Source organism: Megachile rotundata, chromosome 16 (genome assembly GCF_050947335.1).
Source record: "Megachile rotundata isolate GNS110a chromosome 16, iyMegRotu1, whole genome shotgun sequence".
Lineage (NCBI taxonomy): Eukaryota > Metazoa > Arthropoda > Insecta > Hymenoptera > Megachilidae > Megachile > Megachile rotundata.
In genome coordinates this window covers 7,785,282-7,805,972 of record NC_134998.1, presented here as the reverse complement: position 1 = coordinate 7,805,972, position 20,691 = coordinate 7,785,282, and the positions used below count along the sequence as shown (strand labels likewise).

At 35.4% G+C, this 20,691-nt stretch overlaps 1 protein-coding gene across 6 annotated transcripts in view; it reads left to right on the top strand.

Moving 5' to 3' along the window:
* Window positions 1–20,691, top strand: part of dnc (phosphodiesterase dunce) — a 437,944-nt gene that overhangs the window by 157,843 nt on the left and 259,410 nt on the right. The gene's annotated exons all lie outside the window — the stretch shown is intronic.

The window sequence follows — 20,691 nt, the reverse complement described above, 5'->3', positions numbered from 1 at the left end:
GCCGCAACTTTTGTGTCCATAAATCATGTCTCCGCATAATAATTTGACGCGTTGCATTGAAGCGTCCGCATAAAGGATTTGATACGGAGAAAAGTTACATTAATGTATCGACCGTTCCAGGTACCTGTTAATTCCCCGATCCATCTTTGAAATTCATTTTCCGTCCGATAAAATGCGTAACATTCTTGTACCCAGTTGAAACGACGTAAATTACGGAGAAATTTTTGAAACGGGGTAGCAGTTTTAAAATAGCAGCGGCAAAAATAGGAACAAAAGCACGAGCATCATCCAGGTACAGAGTTAAATATCAATTTTTTCCAGTTCGGTTTACCGCAGAGGAACAACGTTGAAGGATAAACCGGCCTAAGCCCGGAAAAACCCTGTTTTATGTCGGGCCAGCCTGAAAAGGGGGTTGACCTCGCTCACCCTCCACTTTCTCTGCCACCCTTCTTTCTGCACCTCTCGCAAAATCAATAGTATCGGTGTACCGCGTTTATCCCGCGTTACGGACCAGCCGAACGTCGACAGCTTAGCACGAAATAGCTGCAGGCCGGCCTCGCCGCACAACTTTCGACTTAACGCTAATTTGCGACGATTGTACTCCGGGATCAATTTCGACGATACGCCGGTTGTTATTTTGAGCATGAAACGTGGCAGATACGTTGATTACGGACGGGAATTTCGGAACGCTTCCGGACAGTTATTGCTTCCATGAATTTCCGAGTTTAAGTCTTCCGGTAGATAGAATTCTGAGTTTCGAACTTGTCTGAGCGGTGCTTCGGGTGCAGCGTTATTCTGGTCGTAAAGGCGATAGGATGTTTCGCGGAGGATATTAGGATTGAAAAGTACCAGTAGATAAAATTGGGGTTTAGGTTCATTTGAGGTGGGTGCTGTTATATAGGGTCATTTTTGGATTTATAGGAGATATATTTTGGTGAGGATATCGTTGATAGTTTGTACTAATAGATAAAATTGTGATTTAAGAATCATTTGAGGTGGATGGTGTTTTAGGTATACGTTTATTTTTGGTCATAAAGGAGATATGTTTCGGTGAGGATATTGGGATTGATAGGTTGTACTAATAGATGAAATTCGAATTTTAGAATCATTTGAGGTGGATGGTGTTTTAGGTTCAGGTGTATTTCTAGTCATAAAGGAGATATGATGCTTTGGTGAGGATTTTAGAATCGATAGGTTGTATCAATCGATAAAATTGAGATTTAAGACTCCTTTGAGCTGAATAACATTTTGAGATACAGGGTCATTGAAGATCATAAATAAGCTATAATATCTTGCTGAGGATATCGGAATTGATAGGTTGTACCAATAGATAAAATTGTGATTTAAGACTCCTTTGAGCTGGATAACATTTTCAGATACAGTGTCATTTCAGGTCATAAATAAGCTATAATATCTTGCTGAGGATATTAAAATTGATAGCTTGTACCAATAGATAAAATTCTGATTTAAGACTCATTTGTGCTGGATAGTATTTCAGATGCAAGTTTATTTCTAGTCATAAAGGAGATATGATGCTTTGATGAGGATAGTATTATTAGCTTATGCCAGTAGATACGTCTGAAATTTAAGAGTCGCTTGAGCTGGGTGATGTTTCAGTTGCAGGGACATTTCTGGGCATAAAGGAGATAGACTGTTCAGGTATGGACGTTAAGATTGTTTATACCAGTGGATGAAATTTGAGACTCGTTTGAGCAAAATGGTGTCCCAGTTGCAAGGTTATTATTAGTCACAAAGGAGATACGATGTTTTAGGTGATGATATTAAGACTGAAAGGATATAGCAGTAGATAAGATTGTAATTTAAAACTTATTTGTGCTGGACGGTGTCTCAGTTGCAAGGTTATTATTGGTCGCAAAGGAGATACGATGTTTTGGGTGATGGTATTAAGACTGAAACCTTATACCAGTAGATAAGATTGTAATTTGATACTTATTTGAGCTGCATGGTGTCGAGTTGCAAGGTTACTATTAGTCACAAAGGAGATACGATGTTTTCGGTGATGATATTAAGACTGAAACCTCATACCAGTAGATAAGATTGTAATTTGACACTTATTTTGAGCTGGGTGGTGTCGAGTTGCAAGATTATTTTCAGTCACAAAGGTGATACGATGTTTTGGGTGATGGTATTAAGACTGAAACATTATACCAGTAGATAAGATTGTAATTTGATACTTAGTTGAGCTGGGTGGTGTCGAGTTACAAGGTTATTAGTCACAAAGGAGATACGATGTTTTAGGTGATGACATTAAGACTGAAACCTTATACCAGTAGATAAGATTGTAATTGGACACTCTTTTGAGCAAGATTGTGTCTCAGTTACAACGTCATACCTTGTAAATAAGATTGTAATTTAATACCCGTTCGAGCAAGATTGTGTCTCAGTTACAACGTTATACCTTGCAGATAAGATTGTAATTTGACACTCGTTTGAGCTGAATATTGTTTGAGATACAGGGTCACTTCTGATCATAAAGGACATATAATATTTTGGTTAGAATATTAAAATTAATCTTTCATACTAATAAATACAATTGTGGTTTAAGATTCGTTTGAGCTACACAGTGTTCCAAATGCACTTTTTTTATCATAAAGGAGATATGTCTCTGTGAGACTATTAGGATTGGTAGGTTGTACTCATGAATAAAATTGTGATTCAAGATTCGTTTGAGCTAAGTAGTGCTTCTGCTGCAGGGTTATATTTGATCATAAAGGAGATATGTTGTCTTGGTTAGGCTATTAGGATTGTTAAGTTGTACTATCAGATAAAATAACGAATATAGTATTACTTTGAATGAAACAGTATTTCAAATGTTGGGTTAATTTTGGTTATAAAGAAGATATGATGTTTTGGTCAGGCTATTAAAATTGATAGATTGTACTGGTACATAAAATCATTTTAAACAAGATGTCCTCGTAACATATGAGATTATGAAAGATACGTGATCCATTTAATCAATTAAGTGCTAACTATCTCCACTATGGATCAACGGAAAGAGGACGTAGCTGGCCATAGTAAAATATAATTAGTGCCATAACTTACTTCGTGGAAGGTCCTTTCATCGAATCAACTTGTTTAATTACAAATTCGAAACTTGTCTCTGATTACCGTGATGACTAAGTTACCTTGAGAGGCGAACCTGAAATATTCCCCTATTTCCAGTAACAAATACTGAACGTATAACTTGTACTCGGTTCTTGAAACTACTTTCCTATATTGAAAATAATTCGATTTGCACAGGTACGCTAATGGAAAGTTCGGCTAATTTTTTAATACCGATTCTCATTAATTTTTTAGCACCTTTCCCCCATTCAATTTATCGATATCTCGCCTCCGCTAAGTGGCTTCTGCGAGCTTTTTGTCGATTCCAGACTCGACACAAAGAACTTTATTATTGCCAGGTAATTGGAGACTCTGGGTCTCTAATGTCGCTGTAAATTGTTTGTACTTATCTTCGAAGTTGAAAGTGAAGAGTGACATAACTTTCTTGGAAAAAAGAGACCTTTGTACAAGATCGTAATCGAAATTTAATTGAACAGTAATTTTACTCTTTTGTCTGTTTAAACAAGATGCTAATTCCGTTAAACCTGTTGGATAATATTAATTTGTTATATCGGAATAGGATTGTTACGTGTACTCTGTTGTTCGCGTAACGAGCGATCGTACACGGAGTAAAAGATTGCTTAATGGAAAGCGATAAATTTTTGTTTAATCGCATTCAATTCGAGTGATACTTCAACGACAGCCACGTTTAATTTGTAGTCGTTCGTTTGTCTAATTTGAACTCGTCATTTCATCGATTTTCAGTGGTAACCCAGTTATTTGGAACACGAGAAAAATGCTTTAAAAATAAATTCTAATTATTGGTGAAGATTGTGGAGGTACATAATTGAGGACTGATATTATTGACAAATAAATTTTCTGCACGATATCATTAATTTAGTATATGACCATATCATTAATTTCGTATGTGTGATGGAACATTTTCATTAATTTGACTTCCTATATTCTTTAGATAATTGTGTGTTATTAATTATAATTGTGTATTAATCATAACTGTGTATTTTATTAATTTGTATTTTATGTGTATTTTATTAATTGGTGTAATTAAACTTCCTATATTTTTTAAATAATTGTCTATGTTATTATTTTGATGTGATTAGGCAAAGTTTCAGAAAATTAACTGAAACACTAATTTTAAGTAGTATAAGTCAATAATCAAGCTTGCGTACTGATGTCAACTCACAAGTTGGCGCGAGACCCAGCTGTTCAGAGCTACTATTGCATAGAAAAATGGACGCTATTTTCGGTATATCAGCTCGCACACCAATTAGACCAAAAATGACAGTCGACAAACGTCTCGAGATAGCATGAATTAAGTTCAGCAGTTATGGTCATTATTCTTATTTGCCGAAATGTAACTGGAAGTGTTCACGGTGGATAGGTGGAGCGAGTGGCTTCTTTTACTCTGGCTCGACCTACGCGCCAACTCCTGGCTTGTCTACAGTAGAGACTGTGATGATCCGAGGGAACGTAGGGATTCTGGGAAGCTAGGAAATATGGCGATTCCGAGGACTGTGAGAATCTGGGGAATTCGGGAACTGTAGAGAATGTGGGGATGTGGGGACCTGGGGATCCGAGGGACTGTGGACTGTGGAGATCCTAGCGAACTTGGCACTGGAGACTGAAACTGTGGATATATAAGGAATCTAGGGGTCTGGAACTGTGGAGACTCTGGGGACTATGGCGAAGTATAGGTGTCCTATACTAGTATATCAAGTTTGCGTCACGAGTGCGTCACTAATATATCATGAGTGCGTCACGAGTGCGTCACTAGTATATCAAGAGTGCGTCACGAGTGCGTCAGGAGTGCGTCAATAGTATATCACGAGTGCGTCATGAGTACGTCACTAGTATATCAAGAGTGCGTCAGGAGTGCGTCAATAGTATGTCACGAGTGCGTCATGAGTACGTCACTAGTATATCAAGAGTGCGTCACGAGTGCGTCAGTAGTGTATTACGAATGCGTCATCAGTGCGTCACTAGTATATCAAGAGTGCGTCTCCAGTGCATCACTAGTATATCAAGAGTGCGTCACGAGTGCGTCACTAATATATCAAGAGTGCGTCACGAGTGCGTCACTAGTATATCAAGAGTGCGTCACGAGTGCGTCAGGAGTGCGTCAATAGTATATCACGAGTGCGTCGTGAGTACGTCACTAGTATATCACGAGTGCGTCACCAGTGCGTCATGAGTACGTCATTAGTATATCAAGAGTACGTCACGAGTGCGTCACTAGTGTATTCCGAATGCGTCACGAGTGTGTCACTAATATATAAAGAGTGCGTCACCAGTGCTCCACTAGTATATCAATAGAAAATATAGAAAATATATCTTCATCACATTTGAACTGTAACAAGTCCACCTCAAAGTCAAATCTGCATATCTGCCTCCCCAAATAAATAAAATAAGACATCCAGCTTTTTTCTTGTAACAAAAATACCATGTGTCCCATATGAAACGAGACAAGTAATTACAAGTTCGAGATCGATTCCGTTGAGCTTTCGTTTCCGACGGTAAACGAGGTTCTCCTGTACGATTAGTTGCTTAATCTTGTTCGAAAGTTCGTTCCGGTAGCGTGTAGTAAGTTGCGTTGAAATTCTGGATTCGCCGGCTCGTGGTTGAGTTTTTCATCAGCGAAGTTACGCACGTTTCAATTAATTTCTGCTATTAGCGCGTTGGAAATGTTCTGTGTATCAGATTCAAACCGAAAGTGAAAATTCGTATAAAGGTGAAATTTGTAATTTCGGGTGCTTTTCACGGGTCTTGTACCGGTTAATTTAAAATCGACTGGTAATCGGGGTTTAATTATAACGTAACAAGTGAGACCAATCAGTTTGAGTGTAATTTAAATGATTCAGGATGTCTGCGTTTTGATTAGTAATTAGTTGGGTCGTGTTGGGTTGATTAATTAGAGCCGTTTACGGAATGATTGATACCGACAGGCTTTTGCTTTTAGGCGCTCGTTCATTCTCGGTCGCAGGAAGCTTGAATGTCAATTAATATAATCATGAAATTAAAATGCTTTAACACAAGAAAGATGTGTTAATTCAGTAAGAACTACATTTGGAATACATTTAGACATAACAGCTATTTTTCATAAATTGAAGATTTCACTAAAATCCCTAAAACCATCACATTCCATGTGATGAAGTTTCCACATTTCCTGTCATCCCCACAAATGCTATTCCTACCTAACCTATTGACACACCAAAAAATTAGTGGGTTAAAAATTTATAAAAATTGTTCAAAAAGCAGCGATTACCGAGACGCCTCATAAAAAATCCATCCCCGCACGTTGTTTCTTGTGCTTTTGACGCTGGATTAGCATGAACGCCTGTACGACTGCATATGAATGCAGCCAGACACGGTTTGCCGCCATTTAAACTTGCATTGCAAATGGGATCGACTCCAGACACGTTCTCATACCCTCGAGGTTAATATCCAAAACTTTCCCCAAAGACGAGAACGTTGCACGCGCGTGTGCGAATGTGGATGCACGGTCGTGTGCGAGTATGTTACCACAGTGAAATCGTGGTAATATTTGATAAGACTAGCGAAGTTAATGGCGCTTGGGTGCATTACTGCGGGTAGCTGCACGGACGGATTATTTATAAAGCGTCGAACCGGTCCGATTCGATCCTTATCTACTCGGAGAGGATGCTGTACCGATCGAGTGGAAAGAAGGCCTTTGGAACGTTCGTTTGGGGGATTATTGTTGTTAGTGCACTTGGGGAGGCTTTGAAAGAGGTGATTTTGGGGAATGGGTGATGCGGTGAGGGATTTGGAAATTGAGAGGCTTGGGAGTTGGGGATTTGGGAATTGGGATATTGAGAGTTTGGGGATTTGGAGATTTTGAGGTTGGGGGAATTTAGGGATGTGAGATTTGGAGATTTGGTGAAGTGAAAATTTGGAGGTTTAGAGATATGGGGAATCGCTGAGTTGGGAATTTAGGAATCTAGGGATTTGAGGATTTCTGGGTATAGGAATTCAAGGATTTAGGGATATGGGAATTTGGGGATTTCCTAATTTGGGGATTTTGGGGATTTGAGGACTTGGGAATTTGGGGAATTAGGGTATTGGGAAATTAGGGAATTGGGAAATTGGGGAATTGGGAAAATAGGAAATTGGGAAATTAGTAATTTCGAAATTTGGGAATTTGGGAATTTGGTGAATTCGGAAATTAGGAAATTGGAAAATTCGGAATTGGAAAGTTAATGAATTGGGGAATTGTGGAATTGGAGAATTGTGGAATTGGGGAATTATGGAATTTGGATGTTATGGAATTGAGAAATTATGGAATTGGGGAAATTATGGAATTGGGAAATTATGGAATTGGGGAATTGTGGAGTTGGGGAATTGTGGAATTGGGGAGTTGAGGAATTGGGGAATTATGGAATTGGGAAGTTATGGAATTTGGGAATTATGGAATTGGGTAACTAAGGAATTGGGAAATTATGGAATTGGGGAATTGTGGAATTGGGGAATTATGGAATTTGAAAATTATGGAATTGGGGAATTGTGGCGTTAGGAAATTATGGAATTGGAAAATTAGGGAATTGGGAAATTAGAGAATTAGGAAGTTAGGAAAATGGGAAATTTGGAAGTTTTTAAATTTCGCTACCTGTGCTTTAGGGAACTTAGAAGTCTAGGAATTTCAAAATTTGAGAGGTTTATTGAAAACTTTTGATCCTCAAAATTCAAAAATTTAATTCCTCAAATATTCACACCATAAAAGCTTGACAATCCAAAAAATTTTGATGCCTAAAATTTCCAAATTCAATCACTCAAAAATTCATAACATAAAAACATTCAAAAATAAAAACTGAAGTAAATATTTCATATAAAAAGTTTGAACTAAGGAATCCCTACGAATGCAAATTTCCATATACGAATCGGAATTCTATTAATATCTCCGTCACAGTCTCATCTAATCCATTTAGCAAAGGGTGTAACGAAAAGTTAGGCGTCGACCTCGTGCAAGCAGATTCCTTATCCACGTCAACGACCAGCAACGATGCACATTTCACCGTACATACGTCACAGGCCGCCTCGTGACGTCACCGTTAACCTACATACTTTAAGAGAAGGAAACAATTCAATGGCGTGGCCGTCGATGCTACTTCGAACAGGATGCAGGCCCGGTCGACCGTTCGGACAGCTTTATATCCTATGGAACCTACAACGTGTATTGGTTTCTGCATTCCGCTTATAGAACTCTACGCAAACATTCGGTTGGCTTTTAAACTGTCGATAAATGAATTCACATTTTATATTAACTTTCAAAATTAGTATTTCATTTTTTTTTTGTAACACTTTTATTGTTGTTGATTATTTAGGGTGGTTTGAGGGGTGAAAGATACTCAATTTTGATTTTTGATCTTTTGGGAAGAGTTATTGGAGGGAAAATGTTGAAAGAATGTTGGAGAAGGTTATTAAAATTATTTCCTCTTTTTTGTGACATATTTATTATTATTTTTTATTATTTATGATACTTTAAGAGATGAGAGAAGGTCAATTTTTATTTTTAATTTTTTGAGAAGCTTTATTGAAGATGAAGATGCGATACAAGAATATTTAATAAAGTTATTGAAATTATTATTTCATTTTTTGTTTGTTTGTGACATTTTTGTTATTCTTAATTATTTATGATACTTTAAGGGATGAAAGAAGCTCAATTTCTATTTTTAATTTCTTGAGAAGCTTTATTGAAAAAGAAGGTACGATACAAGAATATTTAATAAAGTTATTAAAATTATTATTTCATTTTTTGTTTGTTTGTGACATTTTTATTATTCTTAATTATTTATGATACTTTAAAAGATGAGAGAAGGTCAATTTTTATTTTTTAATTTTTGGAGAAGCTTTATTGAAGATGAAGATGAAGGTACGATACAAGAATATTTAATAATTTTAAATAATAATTTTCAATTAAAATTATTAAAATTATTAAAATTATTAAAATTATTAAAATTATTAAATATTAAAATTTTCAATTAAAATTAATATTTAACTTTTTCTTCTATTTATGACACTTGTATTATTCTTAATTATTCATGATCTTTTAAAAACATGAAATAGGCAAAATACACTGCATTCTTATTTTTAATTTTTTAAGAAAATTTATTGAAGACGGTTACTTTAAAAAAATATCTAAAAAATTAAACCTTCTTTAAATGAAACTTATGAAATTTTTCAATATTTACTTTTACTGTGACGCAGTATAAAATCATAGATACGATTTCATACGTGTTGCGAATAATTACCAGTATAAAGTAATTTTATAAATTTCATGTTTTTTCAGTAATATCTGCACGTTAACTGGTTGAAGGCTTTTAAAATTTATCGCGCGAGAGTGAAAGCTATCGATATCCTTCGCTTCAATCGAATTTGACGAGCGAAATTTCGCAGCAATTCAATCTGGAAATTTCTCGTTTCATAATTTCGATCTACAAAATTGCAATACACTAAAACTCTGGATATGTTCATAAATTATAGAAAATATTGTGACGTTTGTAGAAGAGTTTGATAAAAAGTAACGCAACTATTCAGATGTGGGCAGATAAAGAAGGAAACTTTGAAAGGAAGGCTAATATTCGTTTGAATGTTCAAATAAGGGATCGGATTTTAGTGGGTGAACTCTAACGGAAAGTTTACCGAAGTTAAGGGTGAATTTCTCGTTGTTTTCGTTTCATTTCATTGGTAACGAGAGATCATTGGTTCTACTTGCTTTTTTTCAACAATTGAAATAGTGATCACCTTGTTGCGACTGTATTTCGAAGCGAGAAACTCGATTCGATGTCCGATCGTGTTCAGCTGGATTTGTAAATTTATCACATCGTTGATACAGTTTGTAACATAATATTAATTTGGTACAAAGGAGGTAGAATATCACTGCGAGAGGACCTCGGTACAAGTTTACAACTTTTACGATTTTTCATACTTTGATGGTTCTTCCATTTGTAGTTTCAAATCAACCCGTAGTAATAAGACTCAAGGAGTAACTACATTCTACCGGGTTATTGTTAATCACATCTGAAACCTTAACCTTAGCAGAATCTTGTTCGCAGTTTCCTCGAGTCGAGGTATTGCGTTTTATTACTTGCTCACTTTGGTAAAAGACCCACTTCATACGTCACTCATTTCCACCTCCAATTTTACCTAAACCCATAGAAAAGAAACTGTTTTCCTCGGCATTGTCACAAAAATTGTACGCCCCGCCTTTGTAAAACGTAAAAATTCTTCGGGGACACGAACAGTCATCACATGGCAAAATAAACTAGTCGTTCGAAGTCAAATTCGTTTCTTGGAGTCCACTATTCACTTGTTAATCCTAAGGATTCCGTCGATTAATCGTCACTACTGACGCTGTGACGCACACGATGTCTATTTACCTGTTTCACTCGATAACTTATAGATGTTCGATGGTACATTGATTGCGAAAGTAGTTTGATTGGATGAATGTCTGATTATTTACTTACCTATTTCACTTGATAAGTCATTATTATAAATATAGTGTGTTTGATGGTGTTACATTGATTGACTTTTAAAAATAATTCGATTGGATGAATGTCTGATTATTTACTTACCTATTTCACTTGATTAGTCATTATTATAAATATAGTGTGTTTGATGGTGTTACATTGATTGACTTTTAAAAATAATTCGATTGGATGAATGTCTGATTATTCATTTACCTATTTCACTTGAAAATTCATTATTATAAATACATTTGATGGAATTACACTAATTTATTATTAAAAATAATTTGATTGGACGAATGTCTCATTCATCATTTACCAATTTCACTCGAAATTTCATTATTATAAATACATTATGTTTGATAGAATTACACTAATTTATTATTAAAAATAAATTAATTGGACGAATGTCTCATTCATCATTTACCAATTTCACTAAAAGTTTCATTATTATAAATACATTATGTTTGATAGAATTACATTAATTTATTATTAAAAATAATTTGATTGGATGAACGTCTCATTATTCATTTACCTATTTCACTTGGAAATTCATTATTATAAATACATTATGTTTGATGGTACATTAAATGATTTTCGAAAATAATTCAACTAGATGCATGCCTCATCATTTATTTACCTGCTTCACTTGAAATTTTATCATGTTACTAAAACATTTTATAAAATGTTACATTAAACTAATACGAAAATGTAATTAAATAAAATGTTAATTATAAATTATTATGATGTTGCAATTTAATTGTTACAAGATAGAAATCGCTTATTGAGATTATTTTTATGAAATCTTTATTTACGAGAAACCAACGACCGTCCATTTTAATGTTTGAAGCTTTGAAGTTCCCTGAAGAGTGAATTCGACGTCGAACTACCGCCATTACTTATGGTGGCACCATAAAAGAGGATCACCACTTTTATCGTTCACGGTGCAGCTAGAAACCGCGATTTACGATGAACGCTTTGCATCTGCCCCGAGAGTTGTAACTTTTACAACACCGGCTTTTACATCGATCTTTACTACTGAAAGTGTTGTAAACCACGCTGCTTGTTTATCCGTGTATTTTTCAAATGTTCGCAATTATTTCCACTGTTCTGCAACGAACGCAAGTTTTAGTCATTCCGTTTGTTTAATTTAACGTACTGAAATATTTCAAACGAATTGAAGAACTTTTTCAAATTCTCAAACATTTTTGACTTTATTAGTATTGTTATTTGAATCGCAAGAATTTTATGCAGAGAGCGAAATTGAGTGGTTAAACGAATGAAAAAGTAATTTTCACTTTAAACACAGGAAAACGGGATTCTGGATCCGTAACCTTTGAAATTTCTTACCGTCAGGAAAGATCATTTACTTAAATTCGTAGGATTCACTCAAAAGAATTTTATAAATGCGAGGAGAGACATTTACATGAAAAAGCTTCCTGTAAGCAGGAAACAAGATCTACTTTATCCAGTATTTGAAAGTATGATCTTGTCTGTGAAACGGCGAAGATCTCGTTAGAGACACTTCAACTCTAAGATCCTTTAAAATTCTGTTCTTTTGTAAGTAAAATACTTGTTTTCTTTTATTGATAATGTTAGGTGCATTCTATTGATGGAAAATGATGAAATGTGTTTATGAGATTTGTTGATGGCTGATACAAGATTTATTGGTGGTTGATACAAGATTTATTGACAGTTCATACAAAATTTATTGATAGTTCATGCAAGATTTATTGATACTTTATACAAGATTCATTGATAGTTGATACAAGGTTTACTGATAGTCGATGAAAGATTTATTGATATTTCGTATCAGATTTATTGGTAGTTCATACAAGATTTATTGATAGTACATACAAGATTTATTGATTCTTAATACAAGATTGGTTGATAGTTTATACAAGGTTTATTGATAGTGCATACAAGATTTGTTGAAAATGCGTACAAGATTTATTGATAGTTCGTACAAGATTTATTAAAAATTCATACAACAATTATTGATCATTCAAACAAGATTTATTGAACGTTCATACAAGATTCATTGATGGTTTGCGCAAGATTTACTGATAGCTGATATAAGATTCATTGATATTCGATGCAAAATTCATTGATAATTAATACAAAGTTTATTGATATTTCATACAAGATGCACTAATACTTGGTGCAAGATTTATGAACAATTAATACAAGGTTTATTGATAAGTGATACCAAAGTTATTGAAAGCTGATACAATATTAATTGGTAGTGCATACAAGTTTGATTAATACTTGATGTAAACTCATTGATAGTTGATACAAGATTTATTGATAGTTCATACAAGATTCATTGACAGTTGATGCAAGATACATTGACAGTTGATACAAGATTTATTGATAGTTTCATTAATACTTGATGCAAGATTTATGGACAATTACTATAAGGTTTATTGATAATTGATACAAGATTTATTGATGGTTGATACAACATTTATTGATAGTTCATGCAAGATTCATTAATAGTTAATGCAAGATACATTGACAGTTGATACAAGATTTATTGATAGGTCATACAAGTTTCATTAATACTTGATGCAAGATTTATGGACAATGACTACAAGGTTTATTGATAATTGATACAAGATTTATTGATAGTTCATGCAAGATTTATTGATAGTTCATACAAGATTCATTGATAGTTGATTCAAGATACATTGACAATTGATACAAGATTCATTGATAGTTTCATTAATACTTGATGCAAGATTTATGGATAATTACTACAAGGTTTATTGATAATTGATACAAGATTTATTGATAGTTGGTACAAGATTTATTGATAGTTCATACAAGATTCATTGACAGTTAATGCAAGATACATTGACAGTTGATACAAGATTTATTGATAGTTCATACAAGTGTCATTAACACTTGATGCAAAATTTATTGACAATTAATACAATGTTTATTGATAACGAATACAAGATACTTTTGTAGTTCATACAAGATTTACGAATAGTTTCTACCAGACCCAATCAAAGAACGTCCGTCGTCCATCAAATATCAATTTTCTAAAATTTTCACTTTAAGTTCAACCCCAAACATAAAGCCTCTTTTCACCAGTCGGTATAATAAAACATCCCTTCGGGCCACCTCCTCCCCTAATCGCTACAAAACACGAAAAACCCACCACCATAAACCAGCCGACGTAACGAGCCTACGTACCCTCAACCCTCGAACTGTCTCGTACCCCCTCCCGACAAAGGACCAATTGATCAAAAATCACCAGCTTACAAACGGGGAGCGTGTTCGTCCCCCGTATTGAGGGATGTTCGGTGCAGGTTCACGGCATGGTTAATGTTTATCACCTGACGTCACTTGGCTCCGTGAGTACAGAAGGGATGAAAACGAGGCTCGTGGTTCCTTGGACGCAGACGGGGTGGCTGGTCGCCATGGTTACCGTTGGAGGGGTAGTTTGGGGGATCGATGCCGCAGTGGCGTATCATCAGGTGTCCATGCCCTCTCTTTTACCCTTCGTGTCCAACAAGTTGAGGGCCTCCCTTACGTCCCTTTTGCAGGGGTGCTGCGGGTTTATAGTTCGATTTAGAGGCAATCGTTGGAAAAATGGGGTTGCATTATGGATGTTGGGACTGTTCTCATCTGGAAGATTTCGAAATTCAACCGGGGTGAATTCTATTAGACTTGTCTGTGATTCAGGGGATGATCGGGTTTTAATACTGGAATCACCTTTCAGGTCTTGTAAGATTCATGTATGTTGTTCATTTTTAGTTTTAATTTATAGTAATTTAACATTGTCAAATTTTTCATTCGCATACACTGCATAATTTACTTTCATTCATTTACATTAATTTTTTATTTGTCAGTTTACATTATTATGGTGTTATTTTGTGCATTAACGACATCATTGCATAATGTACATTAACAATATTCTTTTACATTAATTTTTTATTTGTCAGTTTACATTATTATGGAGTTATTTTGTGCATTAACGACATACATTGCATAATGTACATTAACAATATTTTTTTACATTAATTTTTTATTTGACAGCTTACATTATTATGAAATTATTTTGTACATCAACCACATACATTGCATAATTTACATTAAAATTTATTTAAATTTTCACAAACTTTTTATTTGACAATTTCCATTATTGAAGTCCATTAGCATTTTATATGTTTGGTAAAAAACTATATCCTTTCTCAAACTGTGGTTTGAAGACATCAGGGTTTGTCGAAGAATTTAAAGAGGATTTTCAATCATCATAAAACGCTTTCTTTCCCATCCATGGCTTTTTATTTACCCCTCGATTTTCCCCAAACTTTCGCCGCAAGATTTCCCGCTCACTAAAATTCCATCCTGGAAAATAACACATATTCCCGAATTAAAGTAACAGGTGCTTCCCCTTCGGTCCGCTCCGTTCTGAATTTAAAGAGGCGAACGACTTAGTAATGGGCCGAGCACTTTGCTGGCAATTCACGTAGAATTTATACGTCTCTATGTGAATTTCACTTCTCAATCCGAGAATATCCGACGTATTCTGTATTTAATATTTCTGCTGATATTGCGTAGGCAATATTCCTTAGTATACGAGTTCTAAAGCTCTCACATTCAGCATTTAACTATTCATATTTTAATTCTATACTTTGCGTTCATAGTGCTCTACATGTACTAGTTCACGTTCTACTTTAGATCTATGCTTCACTGTTGCTTTAACCGCTATCGTTTCAGCAAAGTTATTTTACATATTTCACACAAATTGCTATCGTTTCTGGGAATGGCTTGCATATATTGTTTTACAGTTCCACGAAGATTTACATGATAAAATAGTTCATATATCGTTCTTGATAAAATAGTTCTAGGGCATAAGTTAGACTGATGATATGAGCAATGCTGGGTAACTTTTAGGTAATCTCATCAAATTCATTGTAACATATGAGTAACATATGATTAATATATGAGTAATATATGAGTAACATATGAGTAACATATGAGTAACATATGAGTAATATATGAGTAACATATGAGTATATATATGATTAACATATGTGTAACATATGAGTAGTTATATGATTAACACATGATTAACATATGACTAACATACGAGTAACATATGAGTAGACATATGATTAACATACAAGTAACATACGAGTAAAATATGAGTAGACACATGATTAACATACGAGTAACATACGAGTAAAATATGAGTAGACATATGAGTAGCATATGAGTAGACATATGGTTAACATACGAGTAACATACGAGTGAAATATGAGTAGACATATGAGTAACATACGAGTAGACATATGAGTAACACATGATTAACATATGAGTAACATAAGATTAGTATATGATTAACATACGAGTAACATATGAGTACCACATGAAATGATCATCATCTCATTCTGATTATATGATCAGAAACTACCAAACATCACAACCAAGAAACTTTCAAGACAAAAAAGAGTTAGAGATTCATTCACTTCATCTTGTATTGACACATGTCACATGATAGTCTTCTTCTTCAAACATCAACAGAAAGTGCCATTCGATACATGTACAAACATTCTACCCTTCGCACAAAGTCCCCTAATCACCTCGCTAACTTTGACCCCTAACACTTCATCAGAATCTGACACACCGAGGCGTTTAAAACCCCTGCCCATAAAAATGTTTCTTACAAAGCTACTCGTAACTATTAAATTTCTGCCCTGGTACTTCAACTCATGTTATCCTTGCTATGACAATTTCAAAACTGTCGACGTTTCGAGTCATATTTTTGTGGTGAACGTTTCAAACCAAATAGTTGCGTGTTCGAAAGAAAAAGTGTACGCCGTCTTGTGGAAACTTACTAACGCAATACTTTTGGTTCTACTTTGGTACAAAACGCAGAAAGTCATGGGACACCATCGTCGCAAGAATCACTTCGGAAGACTATTTGGCGGGATCAGGTGTCATGAAACCACGTGGAAACAGTTAATACGATCGCTACCGTCAACGAATAATCAGTTTGAACCATGCATTGATCGAAAAGCCTAGATTGGGCTAGAAGACACGGAAAAGTGATTTTGCAACGCAACGCCGCATCACACACGGAAAACGGTTAGAGGCACAATTCTGCACTTGGTTGGTCTTGCCCCACCCATACTCACCAGACTTAGCCCTTTCGTACCACATGTTTTTATCAATGGCTCACTTTTCCGGGAACACTTAAGATGTCGAAAAATGGTGATTCCTCTCAAAATGTGAACAATTTGAGGGCATTTAAAGGGACGGTAAAATGTATAGATAGTTTGGAAGCATTTTTCCTTTTTCTCAAATTTAAGTTTTCTTGAGAAGGAAAGTTAAGAATTATTAACCTTAATGACCATGGGGAAGTTTGATTATTTTTCAAATGTTTTTGTTACTATTTCAAAATTTGTTTCTTTAACAAAAACTGAAGAGTTACCACTGTAACTATTCAATATTCGAGTCACACCTGTACCATTAAATATTCCGATTAGAATTCTAAACTCAATCAAGCACAAGTCTGAAGCTATCAGAGATTCACTTTCCCGGTTACATACGTCACCGGTTTCTTATCAGCCGTCCCGGAAAGGGTTGCAATCCGATCGATTATCTCCTCGAACGCGGAAACTGAGCGGAATCCTTGGTCCAACAGACTTCCGTATATATTTAGAACTCGATCTTCCATCGTGTTGATAGAGTTCCAAAGCGACCAAGCGTGTTACCAGTTTCACAGATACCGGCAGAAAATTGCAGGACAAATTCTTTCCTGAAAGTCCTCGGAGATGAACGGCTCCTCCTTTAATGGAAAAATTAATTTCCTTCGGAAGTAGCCGGATTCATGTTTACACTCGAAAGTGTTCAATCAGGGATTTTTCTGTTATTTTTCAATTACTTGAAATCCTCTTTTCATCCCGGCTACAGATTTCTACGTTTGCGATTTAAATATTTCTCCAGGATTTTCGCAAAATCGGAATGTACAAGCTTTACGGATAAAAACTCTCGTTATTCATTTTTAACATACATTCTTCCGATATAAAGAAACCTGCAATTTATCTTGCCACGAGATAAATAGCCGACGTGTCACGCGTTGCTCTAAGAAATCCTCGTCATTCAATTTGCTTCCCGTTTCTTCTACTTCTTTTTCACACACTCTTTCTCCTGATTTCGTGGCTGGAAATCTTCTCTGAAATTCTTGCTTCATTCGATTGCTCTTCATTAATTATTGCTCGTGCCCCAGTTAACGACTCAAAACCGCTGCTGTAAGGTAAATACAAGAGGAACATGAAAGAAATTTCAACCGAAGCACGAAATAAAACCAAAGCGATTTTTTCCTAGAATTGTTTCGCAGTTTCGGCACGTAACTCTTTAATATCGACATCCGTGCTGTCGATACCCCAGGGAAATCACCGCTCGCGTATTTTGCGCGATTCATTGAAAAACTGCCGTCAGAATGTCCTGTCTGTTAGGTGTTTTACAAGTTCTGTCTAAGTTCTACGACTACGGCCTTCGGAGGCTGTGATTCACTCGGAAACTCAAATTGGACCTGTTCTTCTGGGAAATTTCAAGTCTGGACAGATTCGATCATAAGATACAGCTTTCTGCTGCTTTTATAAAAATTTATTTTACAGGGACATTCTCTATTTATATTTCTTTCATTCTAATTTATTTGAAGGCGGTCAAATTATTTTATGAGAGGAGCATTATATTGATAATATTATTGTATTGTAAGTAGCATGAGACAATTTTTAGTTTAATTTTATAGGTTGGAATAATTTTACACAACTTTTGAATCAAGGTGTAGAAGCCTATTAACCAGCAGAATTTTACAAGGTATAATAATTTTGCACAACTCTTGAATTAATATATAGAAGCCATTAAACAGTCGAATCTTATAACTTGTAATAATTCTGCACAACTTTTGAATCAACCTATAGAAGCCTATTAACCAGCAGAATTTTACAAGGTATAATAAGTTTGCACAACTTTTGAATTAATACATAGAAGCCATTAAACAGTCGAATCTTATAACTTGTAATAATTCTGCACAACTTTTGAATCAACGTATAGAAGCCTATTAACCAGCAGAATTTTACAAAGTATAATAATTTTGTACAATTTTTGAATTAATATGTGAGAAGCCATTAAACAGTCGAATCTTATAACTTGTAATAATTCTGCACAACTTTTGAATCAACCTATAGAAGCCTATTAACCAGCAGAATTTTACAAGGTATAATAACTTTACACAACTTTTGAATTAATACATAGAAGCCATTAAACAGTCGAATCTTATAACTTGTAATAATTCTGCACAACTTTTGAATCAACGTATAGAAGCCTATTAACCAGCAGAATTTTACAAGGTGTAATAATTTTGCACAACTTTTGAATCAATCTGTAGAAGTCATGAACCAAGTCGAATCTTATAATTTGTAATAATTTTGCACAACTTTTGAAACAACCTATAGAAGCCATAACCAGCAGAATTTCCCAAGGTATAATAATTTCTAACAATTTATGAGTCAAGGCGTAGAAGCCAATCTAAAAGCAGATTTTGAACTACCCAAACTGTACCTGGAATCCGTATCGATTTTTGTTCGAACGAAGTTATTTTGTAAGGAGTTATTAGCAGCCATTTTGTGAGAACCGATAATAAACCGAACGCAAGCCGACGTCGATAATAACCACACATTTCTCGCCATGTCCGAGTTTCATGGACAAGGAGACTATGGACCTTTTCACCATCGATGGAAAACAATCGTCCATCTTGTTCTACCCACGCGTCGCCGTACGTACATACATCATTGTTTGTCGTGTGGGTGAACAATCTCGATACGAAGTTCCCTGATGAAAACACGGAGAGATTATTTGTACCCTCTGAACGCGATAGTGAGTTCGTTTACGCTTGAAATGGTAGAAATGCGACTTCCATTTGCATTGTTAACTTTTCGTTTCGTTTTGTTTCTTTATTGACATAGTAATTTATGTTCGGGATCACTAGACTTTTACTTTGAAATTTTCATTATTTGCACCTGTTTCTTTATTATAAAGTACTTCATTTTTTAATGCATATGGCAAAGATTGGTTATGGACTAAAAGTAACTAAATTTAATAAGTTACTAGCATTTTTAATTTTGTCAGAAAAGGGGTAAAGTTTGAAGAGAATGAGGCGAGTTAGGTTATATTGTCAAGATGGCGTCATGGTATATATGTAACCTAAAATATTGCAAAGTGAAGCGAGTTAGATTGCATCTGATGCACCTGACGCACCTGACACATGACACACATGACGCACCTGACGCATCTGAAGTACCTGACGCATTTGACGCACTTGATATACATGACGCATTTGACGCACTTGGCACACATAACGCACCTAACGTACTTGTAACATATGACGTACTTGACGCATCTAAAGCACCTGACGCACCTGACGCACCTGACGCACCTAACACACTTGACGCACTTGAAACACCTGACGCACCTGACGCACTTAACACACATAACGCACCTAACGTACTTGTAACATATGACGTACTTGACGCATCTAAAGCACCTGACGCACTTGACGCACCTGACGCACCTGACGCACCTAATGCACCTGATGCACTTGACGTACTTTGACGCACCTGACGCACCTGACGCACCTAATGCACCTGATGCACTTGACGTACTTTGACGCACCTGACGCACCTAACACACTTGAAGAACTTGACACACCTGATGTACCTGACCCATCTGACGCACTTTGACGCACCTGATGCACCTAACAATGTGAAAACTTAAGTAAATAATATTCCACTCTCCACATTTTATACGAACGACATATTTCTTTAACAACTTCGCAAAGCTATAATGTTCTCCATCTTGAATAAAATAACCTAAAAGATTTCGACGCTTTAGATTGCTAGATAGGAACAGCTTAATACTGAAGTATCTTATGGGATTTAGTGAAATCTCCTTAACCCATTCTCATTTCCCTTGCACTTACTGCATTTCCTGCTCTCAGCACACCTTGTACTTTATTTTTTTTAACCTCTTACGTTTAATGCTGTTACTCGAGTACATTGGAACGAAATTCTTCATGATTAAATTTTTTAGCATAGACATACTTTAACTT